The sequence below is a fragment of the Bos grunniens genome, chromosome 5 (genome assembly GCF_055505025.1).
Source record: "Bos grunniens cultivar Pamir isolate PY7600 chromosome 5, Bosgru_T2T1.0, whole genome shotgun sequence".
NCBI lineage: Eukaryota > Metazoa > Chordata > Mammalia > Artiodactyla > Bovidae > Bos > Bos grunniens.
Window position 1 is genome coordinate 23793617 of NC_141169.1, and position 18307 is coordinate 23811923.

An 18307-nucleotide genomic window follows, 5' to 3' on the forward strand; every position below is an offset into this window, starting at 1 on the left:
GTATTCTATTATGACAGCCTGAACAGACAAAGATAGCTGTCCTCCTAAAACAAACAAACAAACAAAAAAATCCACCAAAAGTATTTTCCTTTACCATAACCCTTTGAGAAGTCTGGAACTGCAAACAAGCAGTCCAAATTAAAAGGCAATCATTTCTACTCCCCCACTACAATAAATGTTAGTGACATTGGCAATAAAACTTCAGATGCTGATTATGCATGGGCCCATTTTTTACAAAAAGCTTTCAGTGGCTGGTATAAGTACACTGTCAAAAGAGCAATAAATCCTTAACATTAAGACCCAATTTTTTTTCATTTAAGCATATAAAGCATGCTTATTGCCATGATCTGTGTAAGAGTTTGGGTGAACAGTGGTGAGTAAAATAGACAAAATCCCTTCCATCATGGAGCTTACAGTCCTGGGGTGCCCTCTGAAATAACACTGTCTGAATGCCAGCCTGTATCAGTTTTCTTTCAAGGAGGCAGCATTCAGACAGAAGACCTGGGTTCAAATCCTGGCTTTACAATTAGTAGCTCTGTGATCTCAGGCTAGTTCCTTGATTTCCCTGTGCCTCAGTTTCCTCTTTTGTAACACCGTCAGTTTGTTTAGAGGATTCAATGAGTAAAGCAATGAATAAAGTAAATACTGGTGTAAAGCAGTTAGATCAGTGCCTGACAAAAGAAAGCTATAGATAAGAGTTTGCCATTTGTATTATTAATACAGCAAAGAACAGGACTGATTGAAGAGGCCTGTATTTGGAACACTTTATCAATACATTATACACCCACAGATGCCTGAATCCAGTTTCCTGGTAGCCAGGCCCTTTTTTCTCTCTAGACGAGAATTATGAGATTTCTTATCTGGAAAAGCTAAATGGCTCCAGAGAAAAGACCTCCAAAGAATGGCATTTGGAAGTTTCCCAGCACTGAGCCAACTCCCTGCCAATCACCTAATCCTGCTGTCACTGGATAGGAAGCCCCACCCAGATGAAAAGCATCCCCACTCCGCTTTCTGCAGCTCATGCTTAATTATGAACAAAATGCTGCAGGTGACCAGACCTTTATAGTTGGGAGACACCAGGAAAAACAAACAGATAATAGCATCTCAGAATAAACAAAGAAAACATAGAAAGCCAAAGAGAACTTGTATCTTCTGAAAGGTTAAAAAAGATATTTCATTTATAAAAAAAAAAAAAAAAAGCACCAAAATGCTATTTTTAAAAAAGAACAGAGAATAAGAAAGAATTCTGGGAAACTTAAAAATAGGAAAATGTGCTACTTTTAAAAATTTCCATTCTTCTAAAATGGAAAATCTGATAAAATGGTTGGAAAATAAAGTATATTCCAGGCAAGAGTACTGGAGTGGGGTGCCATTGCCTTCTCCAATATATCTATATATACACATAAATACACTTAATTATCAGTCAGTCCTCTCCCCCTTCCCCAACAGCAGGATTATAGAGTCTATCTTGTCTTCCCTAACCCATTTTTCTTCCATGTCCCCTGCCCTGGGCTACACTGGAGGGCTCTTGGCCACTAGAAATGTCTGTAATCTTAAATCCCACGCACACAAGGCTAGCAAATGTCTAAGGAGTGAGGGAAAGAATGAGTGGTTGACAGCGGCAGTGAAGCTCCGATACCACAGCTTTGCCAGGCTTCTTGGCTCAGTTCTCGCTGCCTCTTCCTGAGTATTCTCTCCCCTGCTTTTCACAAAAAAAAAGAGACCTGGCAAAGTTTTGTGAGTATGTGAACACTGGACTTGAAATTACACAGACCTCCAGGCTCTGCTGTGAAGTTTGCAGAGAGGCAAGGGTCATGTCTGCCTCTATTAGAACATCTAATAGAACATCTATTGGCTTGCACTCCTGTGTCACCATCAGTCAAAATGGTGACATCAGTTTTTTTGAATGGCCTTCGTCAATGTTGGTTGAGACCATGCTGTATGTGAAATGATAGTTATTAGTATTAAATCAATAATGATAATTAAATAAAACACACACACAAATGTGAAACAGAAGACAAAGATGCATAATATGAGAGGAAAATAGAATGTATAAAAGATCAATCCAGGTCAAATATTGATAGGAAATTCCAGAAAGAGAAAACAAAGGGCATTAAACTATCAAATAAAGAACTCAGGAAATTTCTTCAGAGTTTAAAGAACATTAACCTTCAGGTTGAGAGACTTTAGCACAAAAGAAAAAAGTTATACCAAAAAGCAGCAACATGAAATTCTAGAACGTCAGACATAAAGAGAATAAATGTAATCCATACCTCACAACATACACCAAAAATGATGCCAGGTGGATTAGAGACTTATATGGATAAGTCAAAAGTGAAATCTTTTAGACAAGAATACAACATAAAATCTTCATGTCCTTATAACAGAGAAGTATTTTTAAAATAAGACACGATTTAGGGCACCACAGACCATCGAGTAGAGTTCTCTGTGCTATACAGTAAATGGGAAGGAAATCCAAAAAAAGAGAGGATATATGTATATGTATAGCTGATTCACTTTGCCATACAGTAGAAAGTAATATTGTAAAGCAATTACACTCCAATAAAAATTAATTTAAAACAAGACAACAAGTTCATAACTTACAAAAAGTGACACTTTGACTACGCTAAATTCAAAACCTCTCAGAGGAGACTGTAGCAAAGATTGGCGCCTTGTTCCCTCATCCTTTTGCCCTTTCCTTGTCTACACACAGCCAGAATGCTTTTCTCAGCCTCACCTGCAACAAGATGCGGCCGCATGACTCTATACTGGCCAGTGGCCAGTGAAATGCATTCATTTGAAACAAGATCTCCTTCATCATTTTAAAGCTCTCTGGCTAACTGTGCTTTCAGTATTTCTGAGTTGTCAAGACATGTTTGTATAGCACTATCTTTGGGCTCAGCATGCAGAGCAGTTAAGGACGCCGTTCTGAGCCGCTGAGCCCTGCCAGCTCCTAGCTGTGTGCCCTTAGGCAAGTTACTTCACTTCTCTGTGCCTCATCTCCCTCATCTGTCAAACGTGGGACATAATAAGGACAGGGCTACCACAAGCAGACATGGTAAAATTTCAGTAATACATAGTAAGTGTTCAAGTATCTTGACTCCTGTTACATTTTTGAAAAGGATTTAATCCACTATACGATTGTTAAAATGAGAGGGAAATAATCAATGAAATAAGACTTTTTCATTGTTTAGTAAAGCAACCGACACATAGCAAGTACTCAGTAAACATTTTCAAATTAACAAGTGAATGAATGTGAGAGTAAATAATAATGAAAATTTCACTTAGGCAGGATGGGCATGAACCCCTCCGCATTATTCAGCAATTGTCTTCAGTGTTTCTTAGCTCCAGTTTACATTTAGAGTCACTTGAGGGCTTTCTAAAAGTACCAGAGATAGAACTGCAACTCCCTCTCTTGTTCCTCAATGTCCAAATCTATAAAACGGAAATAATACTACCTCTCCCATAGGATTGCTGAGATGATTAAACGAGTTAATAAACATGAAGAGAAGAGAAGACTATCCGGCATTTGTGCTCAGTTGCTTCAGTCATGTCAAACTCTTTGCAACCCCATGGATTTTCCTGGCAAGAACTCTGGAGTGGGTTGCCGTACCCTCCTCCAGGGGATCTTCACGACCCAGGGATCAAATACCCATCTCCTGTGTCTCCTGAATTGCAGGCAGATTCTTTACCATGGAGCCACCAAGAAGCCCATTTGGCATATAGAAAGCACAATAAACTATTAGTTTTTTAATATTATTGTCTTCAAAATCTTAATGCTTGAGCTTCCAATTAGGAAAGGATGATTTTGGAAAGCAGAAGGATAACCAGGCACTTTTCATAAGCCGTCTGTTTGAATTCTCTTTTCAAAACAATAAACAGGTAACGCTGTGTCCAATTTGTAGATGGAGACAGAGGCTGCAAGCCTTATGGCTATTCTGTGCTCATCAGGTACATTCTCATTCTATAGGACAATACAAGTACTTTCCCTTTCAGAGAGGACCTCCCTGTTTACTGAAACCATTAATCCCATGGACACAATTCCATTATAATGTGCTAAAGATCATTGAAGCTGCTCACTCTGCTAAATGGCACTGTAATCAAGCTGTCAAGGAGGCTTGGAAACCCAAAGACTGCTATTAAATCATCCCTCTGGTCCCTTGTTGCCAGGGAAAGTAATCTCAATTCCTTTAACCTTTCCTCATAGGTGTTATTTTCCTAGCGCTTAGTCATTGTCCCTTTCCTCTGCAGTCCTAACCTCAGAGGGACATAAGAGAGACTGCCTTGGATGGGCCTGTTACCTTACATGCTCCACCTCTCTTCCTGGCTCTTTTTGGCAACCCTGGTTAATATCATCAGAGATTTGTCTAATTTTCTTATCTTTTTTAAAGCTTTCTTGCCATCGTTGATCCCATTTAATTTTGTCTATTTTATCGATGGCCATCCCTTTTAAAAAATTATTGTAGTGTAATTTACATATAGTAAACTTCACTCCTTTTAGGGTATAATCCTATGAGTCTTAACAAATGCATACAATGATATAATGATGACCATGAAGATACAGAACATCTCAACCATGTCAAAAAGTTCCCTTACGGTTCTTTGTTTTCCCCTTCAGCCCCTGGCAACTACTATCTCTTTTCTGTCTCTGTAGTTTTGCCTTTTATTGAATGTCATAAAAATGGAATCAGCTGGTATGCTTTTGAGCATTTTGAGTCTGGACTGTTTCACTTAGCATAATGCATTTGAGATCCATCCATATCCTTGCATGTATTACAAGTTACTTCCTTTTTTTCACTCAGTGGGGTTCCATTATTTGGGTGGACTATAGTTTGCTTATCCATTCACCAGTAGAAGGATAGGATTGTTTCTAGTTTTTGGTGCTTATGAATAATGCTGCTGTAAACATTGTATACAGGCTTTTGTATGAACATAAGTTTTCGGTTCATTTAGGGTAGCACCTAAAAGTGGGATTACTGAGTCATATGGTAAGTGTATTTAAATTTTATAAGAAATTGCCAAACTATTTTCTAAAATGGCTATATCCTTTTGCAATTCTCACCAAGAATGGACAAAGGTTCGAATTACTATGCATTCTCATCAGTACTTGCTATTGTCAAGTTTTATTTTATTTTATTATTTTAGCCACTCTTTTATATGTGCAGCTTCCCATTGTGGTTTTAATTTGCATTTCTCTAACAATGCTGGATCATGGAAAAAGGAAGAGAGTTCCAGAAAAACATCTATTTCTGCTTTATTGACTATGCCAAAGCCTTTGACTGTGTGGATCACAATAAACTGTGGAAAATTCTGAAAGAGATGGGAATACCACACCACCTGACCTGCCTCTTGAGAAATTTGTATGCAGGTCAGGAAGCAACAGTTAGAACTGGATATGGAACAACAGACTGGTTCCAAATAGGAAAAGGAGTACGTCAAGGCTGTGTATTGTCACCCTGCTTATTTAACTTACACGCAGAGTACATCATGAGAAACGCTGGGCGGGAAGAAGCACAAGCTGGTCTCAGATATGCAGATGACACCACCCTTACGGTAGAAAGTGAAGAGAAACTAAAGAGCCTCTTGATGAAAGTGAAAGAGGAGAGTGAAAACGTTGTACCTGTGGCGGATTCATTTCGATGTTTGGCAAAACTAATACAATATTGTAAAATTTTTAAATAAAATAAAATTAAAAAAAAAAAAAAAACAAAAACTCAACATTCAGAAAATGAAGATCATGGCATCTGGTCCCATCACTTAATGGCAAATAGATGAGGAAACAGTGGAAACAGTGTCAGACTTTGTAAACCACTGCAGATGGTGATTGTAGCCAAGAAATTAAAAGACGCTTACTCCTTGGAAGGAAAGTTATGACCAACCTAGACAGCATATTCAAAAGCAGAGACATTACTTTGCCAATAAAGGTCCGTCTAGTCAAGGCTATGGTTTCTCCAGTGGTCATGTATGGATGTGAGAGTTGGACTGTGAAGAAAGTTGAGTGCCGAAGAATTGATGCTTTTGAACTGTGGGGTTGGAGAAGACTCTTGAGAGTCCCTTGGACTGCAAGGAGATCCAACCAGTCCATTCTGAAGGAGATCAGTCCTGGGTGTTCTTTGGAAGGAATGATGCTAAAGCTGAAACTCCAATACTTTGGCCACCCCATGTGAAGAGTTGACTCATTGGAAAAGACTCTGATGCTAGGAGGGATTGGGGGCAGGAGAAGGGGATGACAGAGGATGAGATGGCTGGATGGCATCACACTCGATGGACGTGGGTTTGGGTGAACTCTGGGAGTTGGTGATGGACAGGGAGGCCTGGCGTGCTGAAACTCATGGGGTCGCAAAGAGTCAGACACGACTGAGCGAGTGAACTGAGCTGAACTGAACAATGGTGAGCATCCTCTCATATGTTTATTGGGTATTTATATTTTTTTAAAGTTTCTTTTCAGGTTATTTGTCCATTTTTTATATTAAGTTTTTTCCTTAGTTCTAAGTTTTGAAAATTCTTATATAAGTCCTAAATCAGATGTTGATTTCCTGCTTATTTTTTTTATCCTCCCAAGGGGCAATATCAGATATTTCAGAAATGAGCATAGAGATGGTCCTTAGCCCACAGCCAGTAGTCACAAGGGAAGCAGATGTTTATAGAAGAAGACAGGAAAGGCCTTGATTATATAGTAATGTTTTCGTCATCTTATTGTATACAATTTAGAACAATATGGAGGGTCTATGGTCAAAGAGAAGAAAGACAAAATAACACAAGTTTTCCAAAAGTGGGTCAAAGCCAGTGAAACAAGAATTAGTTTGGTAGTAGTTTCACTTTGAGACTGGACTAGGAGTTGCCATTTTCATTCTTCCCTTTCTCTTAAAAGTAAGAATTCCCCCTAACTTCCTGCATCTCCAGCTCCAAAGGACCCATCTAACTGGCTGAGCACTTGAGCCAGAATCAGAGAAGGTGAAGAGATTGGTCCTGAGAGAAGGGAACCATAGAAGAAGGAGAGGAAGAGGAGTGCCCTGGTGCCTCAGGGGGATTCAGTGTGTACTAAGCAGTGGCTTTCCATACTGAAACATCACCTAGACTCCTGCAGCATGTTTAACCAATAGAAGTCTTTCTAGGAGGGAAGGCTGAGAGGTGGTAATCTACTTGGGACTGCTGAAAATCAGGAACAGTGTGAAGCTATGTTTGCAAATACCAATTCTCCATATGAAAGAAGAGAGTAAAGATGAAGCTCTCTACTAAAGGACTATAAGATCCCACCTCCTAGCCAGAACAGAGTTAGAAAGAGTGAGTCCACCTCCCTATCTGTGTTTCCACTACTCATCTTTCTCTAAGGAAAGATAGATAGATAATAAATAGACAAATAATCATTGGCTTTTAACTCTAACCAAATAATCATGGAATCTGGTCCCATCACTTCATGACAAATAGATGGGGAAACAATGGAAACAGTGACAGACTTTATTTTGGGGGGCTCCAAAATCACTGCAGATGGTGACTGCAGCCATGAAATTAAAAGACACTTGCTCCTTGGAAGAAAAGCTGTGACAAACCTAGACAGGTTAAAAAGCAGAGCCATTACTTTGCCAACAGAAGTCTATCTAGCCAAAGCTATGGTTTTTCCAGTCAGTCAGTTCAGTTGCTCAGTCATGTCCGACTCTTTGTGACACCATGAATCACAGCATGCCAGGCCTCCCTGTCCATCACCAGTAGTCATGTACAAATGTGAGAGTTGGACCATAAAGAAAGCTGAGCACCAAAAAATTGATGCTTTTGAACTGTGGTGTTAGAGAAGACTCTTGAGAGTCTCTTGGATTGCAAGGAGATCCAACCAGTCCATCCTAAAGAAAATCAGTCCTGAATACTCATTGGAAGAACTGATGATGAAGCTGAAGCTCCAATACTTTGGCCACCTGATGCAAAGAACTGATTCATTGGAAAAGACCCTGATGCTGGGAAAGATTGAATGCAGGAGGAAAAGGGGATGACAGAGGATGAAATAGTTGGATGGCATCACTGACTCGATGGACGTGAGTTTGAAAAAGCTCCAGGAGTTGGTGATGGATAGGGAAGCCTGGCATGCTGCGGTCCTTGGGGTCACAAAGAGTCAGACACGACTGAGCGAATGAATTGAACTGAACTGAATAATCCTAGAATTTCTGATTCTGGTATCACTTACTTGACTCTGAAAATATGTTATGATTCTGAAGCACTCATAGCATCTAAGAAATGAAAAGACTTCAAATTGCCTGACTTTTCTATGGTAAACTTCACTAGTCAATCTATTTACATTTTCTTTCTCTTATGTCACAGTAGACAGTTAACTGGAGGAATCAACCTGCCTGACTTCAGACTATACTACAAAGCTACAGTTATCAAGACAGTATAGTACTGGCAAAAAGACAGAAATATAGATCAAGGGAACAAAGTAGAAAGCCCAGAGATGAATCCACACACCTAAGGACACCTTATCTTTAACAAAGGAGGCAAAAATATACAATGGAGAAAAGACAATCTCTTTAACAAGTGGTGCTGGGAAAACTGGGCAACCACCTGTAAAAGAAGGAAACTAGAACACTTTCTAACACCATACACAAAATAAACTCAAAATAGATTAAAGATCTAAATGTAAAACCAAAAACTATAAAACTCTTAGAGGAAAACATAGGCAGAACACTCTCTGACATAAATCACAGCAAGATCCTCTATGACCCACCTCCCAGAGTAATGGAAATAAAAGCACAAATAAACAATTGGGACCTAATTATACTTAAAAACTTTTGCACAACAAAGGAAGCTATAAGCAAGGTGAAAAGACAGCGTTCAGAATGGAAGAAAATAGTAGCAAATGAAACAACTGACAAAGAATTAATCCCCCCCAAATATACAAGCAGCTCATGCACTTCAACACCAGAAAAATAAACGACCCAGTCATAAAATGGGCCAAAGAACTAAATAGACATTTCTCCAAAGAAGACATACAGATGGCTAACAAACACATGAAAAGATGCTCAACATCATTATCAGAGAAATGCAAATCAAAAATACAAGGTACCATCTCACACTAGTCAGAATAGCTGCCATCAAAAAGTCTACAAACAATAAATGCTAGAGAGGGTGTGGAGAAAAGGGAACCCTCTTACACTGTTGGTGGGAATGCAAACTAGTATAGCTTAGTTTGGATATTCCTTTAAAAACTGGAAATAGAACTGCCATATGATCCAGCAATCCCACTGCTGGGCATATACACTGAGGAAACCAGAACTGAAAGAGTCATGTGTACCTGCCCCAGTATTCACTGCAGCACTGTTTACAATAGCTAGGACATGGAAGCAACCTAGATGTCCATCGGCAGATGAATGGATAAGAAAGTGGTGGTACATATACACAATCGAATATTACTCAGCTATTAAAAGAATGCATTTGAGTCAGTTCTAATGAGGTGGATGAAACTGGAGCCTATTACACAGAGTGAAGTAAGTCATAAAGAAAAACACCAATACAGTATATTAATGCATATAAATGGAATTCAGAAAGATGGCAATGATAACCCTATATGCAAGATAGCAAGAGACACAGATGTAAAGAACAGACTTTTGGACTCTGTGGGAGAAGGTGAGGGTGGGGTGATTTGAGAGAATAGCATTGAAACAAGTATATTACCATATGTGAAATAGATGACTGGTCCAAGTTTGATCCATGAAACAGGGCACTCAAAGCCAGTGCACTGGGACAACCCAGAGGGATAGGATGGGGAGGGAGGGGGGAGGTGGTTTGGGACGTGGGGATACATGTACACCTGTGGCTGACTCATGTCAATGGATGGCAAAAACCACCACAATATTGTAAAGTAATTAGCCTCCAACTAAAATAAATTAATCAAAATTTTAAAAAATAGACAGTTAAGCCTGAAGTACAGAAGTGTGAATTCCTGTGGCACAAATGATACCAAACATATTCCAATAAATCATGAAATGCCTGACCTCTACAGCTCTTCTGTTGACCCCTACATTTTGATTGAGAATTTTCTTAATTGTCTGCATTTCCATAGTTCTATTCCACATCATGGTACCCTGTGTAAGATGAGTGGTTCTGAAAATACATCATCATGGATCATTGGTTATAATAAGTAGATTAACCCAGGGGCATGCCATGAAATGACCTGCCAAAAGTACAGTTGACAAAGTCTTCATCAGTCAGTACTGATATAAATACCATCCTCCTCAGAGGATCATTTGCAATGTGTCTCTCAGAGCTAAATCAGTACTCTAATTGCAACATCAGTTATGGGCTCAGCTCAATGATGAGAGGGGCAAAGATATGAGGATGTTCTCAGCTGAAGCTATTTATACGTGACACGTGGTCCTTAATTATCTGGTAGGGAGGGGATGAGAAGAGACAGAAAGTTGACATGACTAAAAACTGAATCCCCTCCCCACTTTTTGTACCATTCCAGCAAGAGTGAAAATTCTAGGCACTTCCTTTCTAAGAGAAAAAGGTAAGAAACTTCAAAAATCTTGTTAGAATACAGTCTACCCAGTTGTCAACTGGCATTTCACAGCTAATAACCCTGTTTACTGTGTGAGTTCAAAACTTTAACAGACTGTGAGAAAGAAAATTCAAGTTATTAACATATGGCCCAAATTAAATAAGCAGTCTTGGTAGAATCACCTTTTTTCCTTAAAAGTAGAATAAAGTTGTAGATAAGAAAACTGATTTGGTTATTTCAGAATTTTGGTCAATAAAAAAATCCAAACTTTAATACAAAAACTTTCTAGAACATAATTACAAACATTAATCACATATTCATTAACTGATATATTAAATACCAAAGATTCAAAATATAGTACAGGAAGGATATCAAATATATGTTATATTTGATGAGAAATAGTTATAATAGTGATTTTACATATTTAGTGCTTCTTATGTATCAGACACTGTGTGCTAAGAATCCTACCTGTTCAGTTCAGTTCTGTTCAGTCGTTCAGTCATGTTTGGCTCTTTGCGACCCCATGGACTGTAGCACGCCAGGCTTCCCTATCCGTTACCTACTCCCGGAGCTGGCTCAAACTCACGTCCATTGAGTCGGTGATGCCATCCAATCATCTCATTCTCTGTAGAGAATGGGAATTCTCCTTCTGCCTTCAATCTCTACCAGCATCAGGGTCTTTTCAAATGAGTCAGTTCTTCGCATCAGGTGGCCGATTGGAGTTGTCCGTCCAATGAATATTCAGGACTGATTTCCTTTAGGACTGACTGGTTGGATCTCCTTACAGTCCAAGGGACTCTCATTAGTCTTCTCCAACACCACAGTTCAAAAGCATCAATTCTTCGGCACTCAGCTTTTTTTATGGTCCAACTCTCACAACTATACATGACTACGGGAAAAAAGCTATGGAAAAACCATAGCTTTGACCAGATGGACCTTTATTGGTAAAGTAATGTCTCTGCTTTTTAATGGCTTCCATGGTAGCTCAGCTGGTAAAGAATCCACCTGCAATGCAGGAGACCTTGATCCAATTCCTGGGTCAGGAAGTTGCCCTGGAGAACGGATAGGCTACCCATTCCAGTATTCTTGGGCTTCCCTGGTGGCTCAACTGGTAAAGAATCAGCCTGCAGTGCAGGAGACCTGGGTTCAGTCCCTGGGTTGGAAAGATCACCTGAAGAAGGGAAAGCCTACCAACTCCAGTATTCTGGCCTGAAGAATTCCATGAATTGTATAGTCCATGGTGTCACAGTCAGACATGACTGAGTGACTTTCACTTCACTGCTTTTTAACCTGTCTAGGTTTGTCATAGCTTTTCTTCCAAGGAGCAAATGTCTTTTAATTTCATGGCTGCAGTCATCATCTGCAGTGATTTTGGAGCCAAGAAAATAAAGTCTGTCACTGTTTCCATTGTTTCCTCATCTATTTGCCATGAAGTGATGGGACTGGATGCCATGATCATTTTTTGAATGCTGAGTTTTAAGCCAGCTTTTTCACTCTCTTTCACTTTCATCGAGAAAGTCTTTAGTTCCTCTTCGTTTCTGCCATAAGGGTGGTGTCATCTGTATATCTGAGGTTATTGATATTTCTCCCTGCAGTCCTGATTCCAGCTTGTGTTTCATCCAGTCTGGCATTTTGCATGATGTACTCTGTATATGAGTTAAATAAGCAAGGTGACAGTATATAGCCTTGACATACTCCTTTCCCAATTTGGAACCAGTCTGTTGTTGTATGTCTGGTTCTAACTGTTGCTTCTTGACCTGCATACAGATTTCTCAGGAGGCAGTTAAGGTGGTCTTAGTTAGTTCAGTCACTCAGTCATGTCTGACTCTTTGTGACCCCTTGAATCGCAGCATGCCAGGCCTCCCTGTCCATCACCAACTTCTGGAGTTCACTCAGACTCATGTCCATTGAGCCGGTAATGCCATCCAGCCTTCTCATCCTCTGTCGTCCCCTTCTCCTCCTGCCCCCAATCCCTCCTAGCATCAGAGTCTTTTCCAATGAGTCAACTCTTCGCATGAGGTGGCCAAAGTATTGGAGTTTTAGCTTTAGCATCAGTCCTTCCAAAGAAATCCCAGGGCTGATCTTTAGAACGGACTGGTTGGATCTCCTTGCAATCCAGGGGAATCTCAAGAGTCTTCTCCAACACCATAGTCCAAAAGCATCAATTCTTCGACGTTCAGCTTTCTTCACAATCCAACTCTCACATCCATACATGACTACTGGAAAAACCATAGCCTTGACTAGATGGACATTTGTTGGCAAAGTAATATCTCTGCTTTTCAATATGATATCTAGGTTGGTCATAACTTTCCTTCCAAGGAGTAAGCATCTTTTAATTTCATGGCTACAATCACCATCCGCAGTGATTTTGGAGCCCAGAAAAATAAAGTCTGACACTGTTTCCCCATCTATTTGCCATGAAGTGATGGGACCAGATGCCATAATCTTAGTTTTCTGAATGTTGAGTTTTAAGCCAACTTTTTCACTCTCCTCTTTCACTTTTATCAAGAGGCTTTTAGTTCCTTTTCAACTTTCTGCCATAAGGGTGGTGTCATCTGCATATCTGAGGTTATTGATATTTCTCCCGGCAATCTTAATTCCAGATTGTGCTTCTTCCAGCCCAGTGTTTCTCATGATGTACACTGCATATAAGTTAAATAAGCAGGGTGACAGTATACAGCCTTGACGTACTCCTTTTCCTATTTGGAACCAGTCTGTTGTTCCATAACCAGTTCTAACTGTTGCTTCCTGACCTGCATATAGGTTTCTCAAGAGGCAGGTCAGGTGGTCTGGTATTCTAATCTCTTTCAGAATTTTCCACAGTTTATTGTGATCCATACAGTCAAAGGGTTTGGCATAGTCAATAATGCAGAAATAGACGTTTTTCTGGAACTCTTTTGCTTTTTCCATGATCCAGCGGATGTTGGTAATTTGATCTCTGGTTCCTCTGCCTTTTCTAAAACCAGCTTGAACATCTGGAAGTTCATGGTTCACATATTGCTGAAGCCTGGCTTGGAGGATTTTGAGCATTACTTTACTGGTGTGTGAGATGAGTGCAATTGTGCGGTAGTTTGAGCATTCTTTGGCATTGCCTTTCTTTGGGATTGGAATGAAAACGGACCTTTTCCAGTCCTGTGGCCACTGCTGACTTTTCCAAATTTGCTGGCATATTGAGTGCAGCACTTTCACAGCATCATCTTTCAGGATTTGAAATAGCTCAACTGGAATTCCATCACCTCCACTAGCTTTGTTCATAGTGATGATTCCTAAAGCCCACTTGACTTCACATTCCAGGATGTCTGGCTCTAGGTGAGTGATCACACCATTGTGATTATCTTGGTCATGAAGATCTTTTTTGTACAGTTCTTCTGTGTATTCTTGCCACCTCTTCTTAATATCTTCCAGAAGGTGGTCTTACCCTGCCTGTAATAGCTCAATTAATTCTTTCAACAGCTCCATAAGAGAAATATTATCCACATGTCACTGATAAGGAAAATATGGCTCAGAAGATTAGTTAGTGCAAGTCAAATACCATTTAAGTAGAACTATGAAATTCAAATTCTATCAGACTTCAAAGCCTTTACTCTAAAACACTACTCTTTATTCTACATATTTGTATCAACCTCATAGCTTATCGTACTACTATATCCTGCTTCTCTATAGTCTCGATTGACCTCTTTATGATCTTTCAAGGTAACTACTCTGTCTCATCTCTCCTTCATGCATCTTTAAGCTGTGCATTCACTGTGAACAGTTCGCATTTCTGCTTATTTCTCATCTCAAATCTATACAATAATGAGATCATGATTGGTTCAGCTTTTCCTTTTCTGAGTAAAGACAGTGCTGCAAGCACCCTTAAAACGAACACAGTGCTTGTCCATGGTCACGTAGCTGGTCTTGTTCCAATTAGCTGCTGGCTGGTAGGGAGAGGGCAGAAGAGGAGGGGAGCCCCACCCAGTTATTTGGAACCATGAGTGGGTCAGTTCCCCTTGGCAGAGGCTACAGAAACTGGTATTGGGATGAGTAATACAAACATGGTGAAGGAATTCTGAATATATCACTGTGAAGAATTTTCTTTCCTAAATTTTCCTTATCTGACTAAAAGCAGAGACTCCCAAAAGAATTATACTGTCATAAATGCCCTCCAGGAATCCAAGAAGGATTGACTTCTATCACTGGAGATAGCACTAGAATAAGAAGCCACCTAAATAGATATTGTCATTAAACTATTGTATCTCCTACCTAACCTCATAAAGGTTCATTTATCTTCCCCCCCGAGTCATTTGGTCTTCCCATAAGTGCCCCTTTCCCCCTTCTCTTCCCGTTATGTTGGTATTCATGCTTGTGCACAGTTGTTCAGTCATGTCCAACTCTGTGACTTCATGGATTATAGCCCCCCAGGCTTCTCTATCCATGGGATTTTCCAGGCAAGAATACTGGAGCAGGTTGCCATTTCCTACTCCAGGAGATCTTTCTGACCCAGGGGTTGAACCCGAGTCTCTTGCATTTCCTGCATTGGCAGGGGGATTCTTTATCACTGCACCACCTGGGACACCCATTATGACGATATACAAGCCCCGGATTCTAGTCACTCCTTGAGTTACATTTTCCTGTGAATTCCCATGTACATAACATGAGTAAAAGATCTTCTTTTCTCCATCTTTTGACAGTTAAATTCTTAGGACCCTCAAAGATAGAAACTAAGAAGGTAGAGGGAAATGATTTTCTTCCTCCACAAAGAAATAATTTGAAACTGAAACAGGGGAAGAGGGCAGGGCAACTTTTGAAAGAATGACATAGCCTGAGGACATGACATAAACTGATTAGGGTCAAATGGGTCCAAGATGACTTAGAAAAGTTGACTTCCACTAGACACTGAGCTTCAGTTTATGCTCATTGTAACATATCAGCATGCTATAAATGACATACCCACAGGCACCATGACAGTTCCAAGGCTGACCATAAAGGTCAAAAAGTGGGCAGTGGCCTCATTTCTAGAAATCCCCACTTCTTCCCCCAAATAGCTGGAATACTCCTCTACTCATTAGCCTATGAAATTACCCACTTCTATAAAAACTGACAATCCCACATCCTGGTACCACTCTGGCCTTCTAAGATGGTTCGCACTCTGTGGAGTGTGTTTTTCCCTAAATAAATCCACTTCTTCCCTATCACTGTGTCTCTCACTGAACTCTTTCTCTGATGAAATATCAAGAACTGAGCATTGATTCCTGAGGCCAGGTTTGTGATCTCAGTTAAAAGACAATGGGTTCAAGTCCCAGTCTGGGTTGCCTGGTTTCAAAACCATCAAAAATTGTACTGTGAAAGAGTATTTAATGACATGAGAAAAGACCACTATCTGTCAAGTTAGAAAATAAGGTTACCAAGCCCAAATGAAGAGTCAGATCTTATTTTTGTAAAGATATAGGTTTGTATACATGCACTGGGATTCCGTGGTGGCTCAGCTGTAAAGAACCCACCTACCAATGCAGGAGACACAGGAGATGCAGCGTCAATCCCTGAGTTGGGAAGGTCCCCTGGAGGAGGGCATGGCAGCCCACCCCATTGTTCTTCCCTGGAGGATCCCATAAACAGAGGAGCCTGGCGGGCTACAGTCCATAGGGTCGCAACCTGGATATGGCTGAAAGGACTTAGCACACACACACATGACTTGAAAGTCTAAAAGATGTTCATTAAATTAACAACTATTACCTTGAGGTCTAGGAGCAATTTTAACTTTTCTTTTCATTCCATTTTGTAATATTCAAACATGTAAACCTGTATGCCACATGGTTCAGTCCAAAAAAAAAAAAGTAATATAAATTTATTAATTTAAAAAGTTTAATTTATTAATTAAAATAAATTTATATTACTTTTTTTTTTTTTGGATTGAACCATGTGGCATGTGGAACTTTAGTTTTCTGACCAAGGATCAAAGCCATGTTGCCTGCAGGGGAAGTGTGGAATCTTAACCTCTGGACTGCCAGGGAAGTCCCTATATTCCTTTCTATATTGAAAAACATTCAAGTATTTTCTTTTTGCAAAAGTAAGAATCTAAATATTCCATTTGTAGAAGCTATATTATCTTTTAAACTTATCCTAAACAAATACTTGAGAAGAAATTCCCTGAAGAAGAAAATGGCAACCTACTCCAGTCTTCTTGCATGGGAAATCCCATGGACAGAGAATCCAGGACTGGCTGGCTACAGTCCTGGCGGGCTAGAGTTGGACACAACTTACTGACTAACCCACCACAAAAAAGTACAGATGAAATTAAAAATTTAGCTGTGAAAATATTCATTGTCATATTAGGAAAATAAAATTTCAAAGAAAAAAGTCCAATAATAACATAGAAAAAAAATAGTTAAATGACATCCAAATGTGGATATTTTGTGATCATAAACATTATTTCATGAGAAAAGATATGACATGCAAATGCATGTCTCAATACAATTTACTATTGGAAAAAAACAAGTTACAAAAATATAAATTATAATGTGACACTATTTTCTTGTTCAAAATTACACAAAATGCATTTATACCTAGAAAATAACCTGGAAGAATCAACAAAAAGGGGTGGGATTACAGATAGTTTTAATTTTCTCACTTTTAGATCTATAATTTTTAAATTATCCCACAATGAACCTGTATTACAAATGTAATTTTATAAATAAGAGTTGGAGTTTTTGGTCTTATTGGGGGTTTCTATTTTGTTTACTGTAAATATCAATGGCTCTGACTGAGATTTAGGACTTTTCCTCACTCTTTGCCATCTCATTTGAGACTGCTTGGAAAAAAGTATTATTTGTTAAGATTTTATAGTCATGACATGAAATAGACTAGACTAATAAATGTTTATGTTTTAACACAGAAGGTAGAGGCAATTTCTCAATCACCATATTGAGTTTCTTAATGAATGTTCATTTATTCATCACTGAGTGGCAGATAGTTCCTAGAGATTGGTTTTATTCTAGTAACACCTCTACAGAAGCCTGTGCTCCTCACAGCCATGGTAGCAAAAATTCTTTGAGAATTCCTATTTGCAAACTTGGCAGGGTGCTAGAAAGCAATGGAAACACAGATAGACACACACTCTAATGCAGAACATTATTTCACAGTAGCTGTGATCTTTGTAAAAATGATTGTGTTCTCAAAAAATTAAAAATAGAATTGTGATCCAGCAATTTCATTTCTGGGTATGTATTCAAAGTAATTGAAAGCAGGGACTAGAATAGATATTTCTACATTCATGTTCATAGTAGCATTATTCATGATAAACAGTAGAAGAAATCCAAGTGCTTACCCACTGATGAATGTACAAGCATGTGAGTGATGAAAACTGTATTTCATACTGTGTGGGTCATGATCAAAAATATTCAAAACGCTGGTGTTAAATTGTATGTTCATTTATGGAGGTTTTAAAAAATAGAATAATTAATTAATTTGTATTAATATATGTCTAATAGCAATCAGCAAAGCCAGAAAACATGTGGCACGCAAGTCTTAGAGCTCCTACTTTATTACGGGCCTTTTCAGAAGCATATTTCTTTCCAAATTCACTCCAATACCTCCACAGTCTCCATAGGATTTCCAACTCTCTTTCCTTTGTTTTAATCACATGTAGATATACACTAGACCTAAGTATCCTTGAAATCTAGGTAGGAAAGGATATGTTCAGTCAACAAATAGTAGATTTCTTTACTATTTTAATCTACTTAAGTAAACAAAGATTTTTCTTGTCTCTCTAGCACTTTATTTTTTTTTAATTAATTTATTTTAATTGGAGGCTAATTACTTTACAATATTGTAGTGGTTTTTGCC

At 39.1% G+C, this 18307-nt stretch overlaps 2 long non-coding RNA genes across 2 annotated transcripts in view; both read right to left on the reverse strand.

Annotated features, from left to right (window-relative positions):
* The window catches only part of LOC147371404 (uncharacterized), a 298466-nt gene that overhangs the window by 157386 nt on the left and 122773 nt on the right, over positions 1 to 18307 (reverse strand). The window lies entirely within an intron of this gene.
* Positions 1 to 18307, reverse strand: part of LOC147371407 (uncharacterized) — an 82048-nt gene that overhangs the window by 516 nt on the left and 63225 nt on the right. The window lies entirely within an intron of this gene.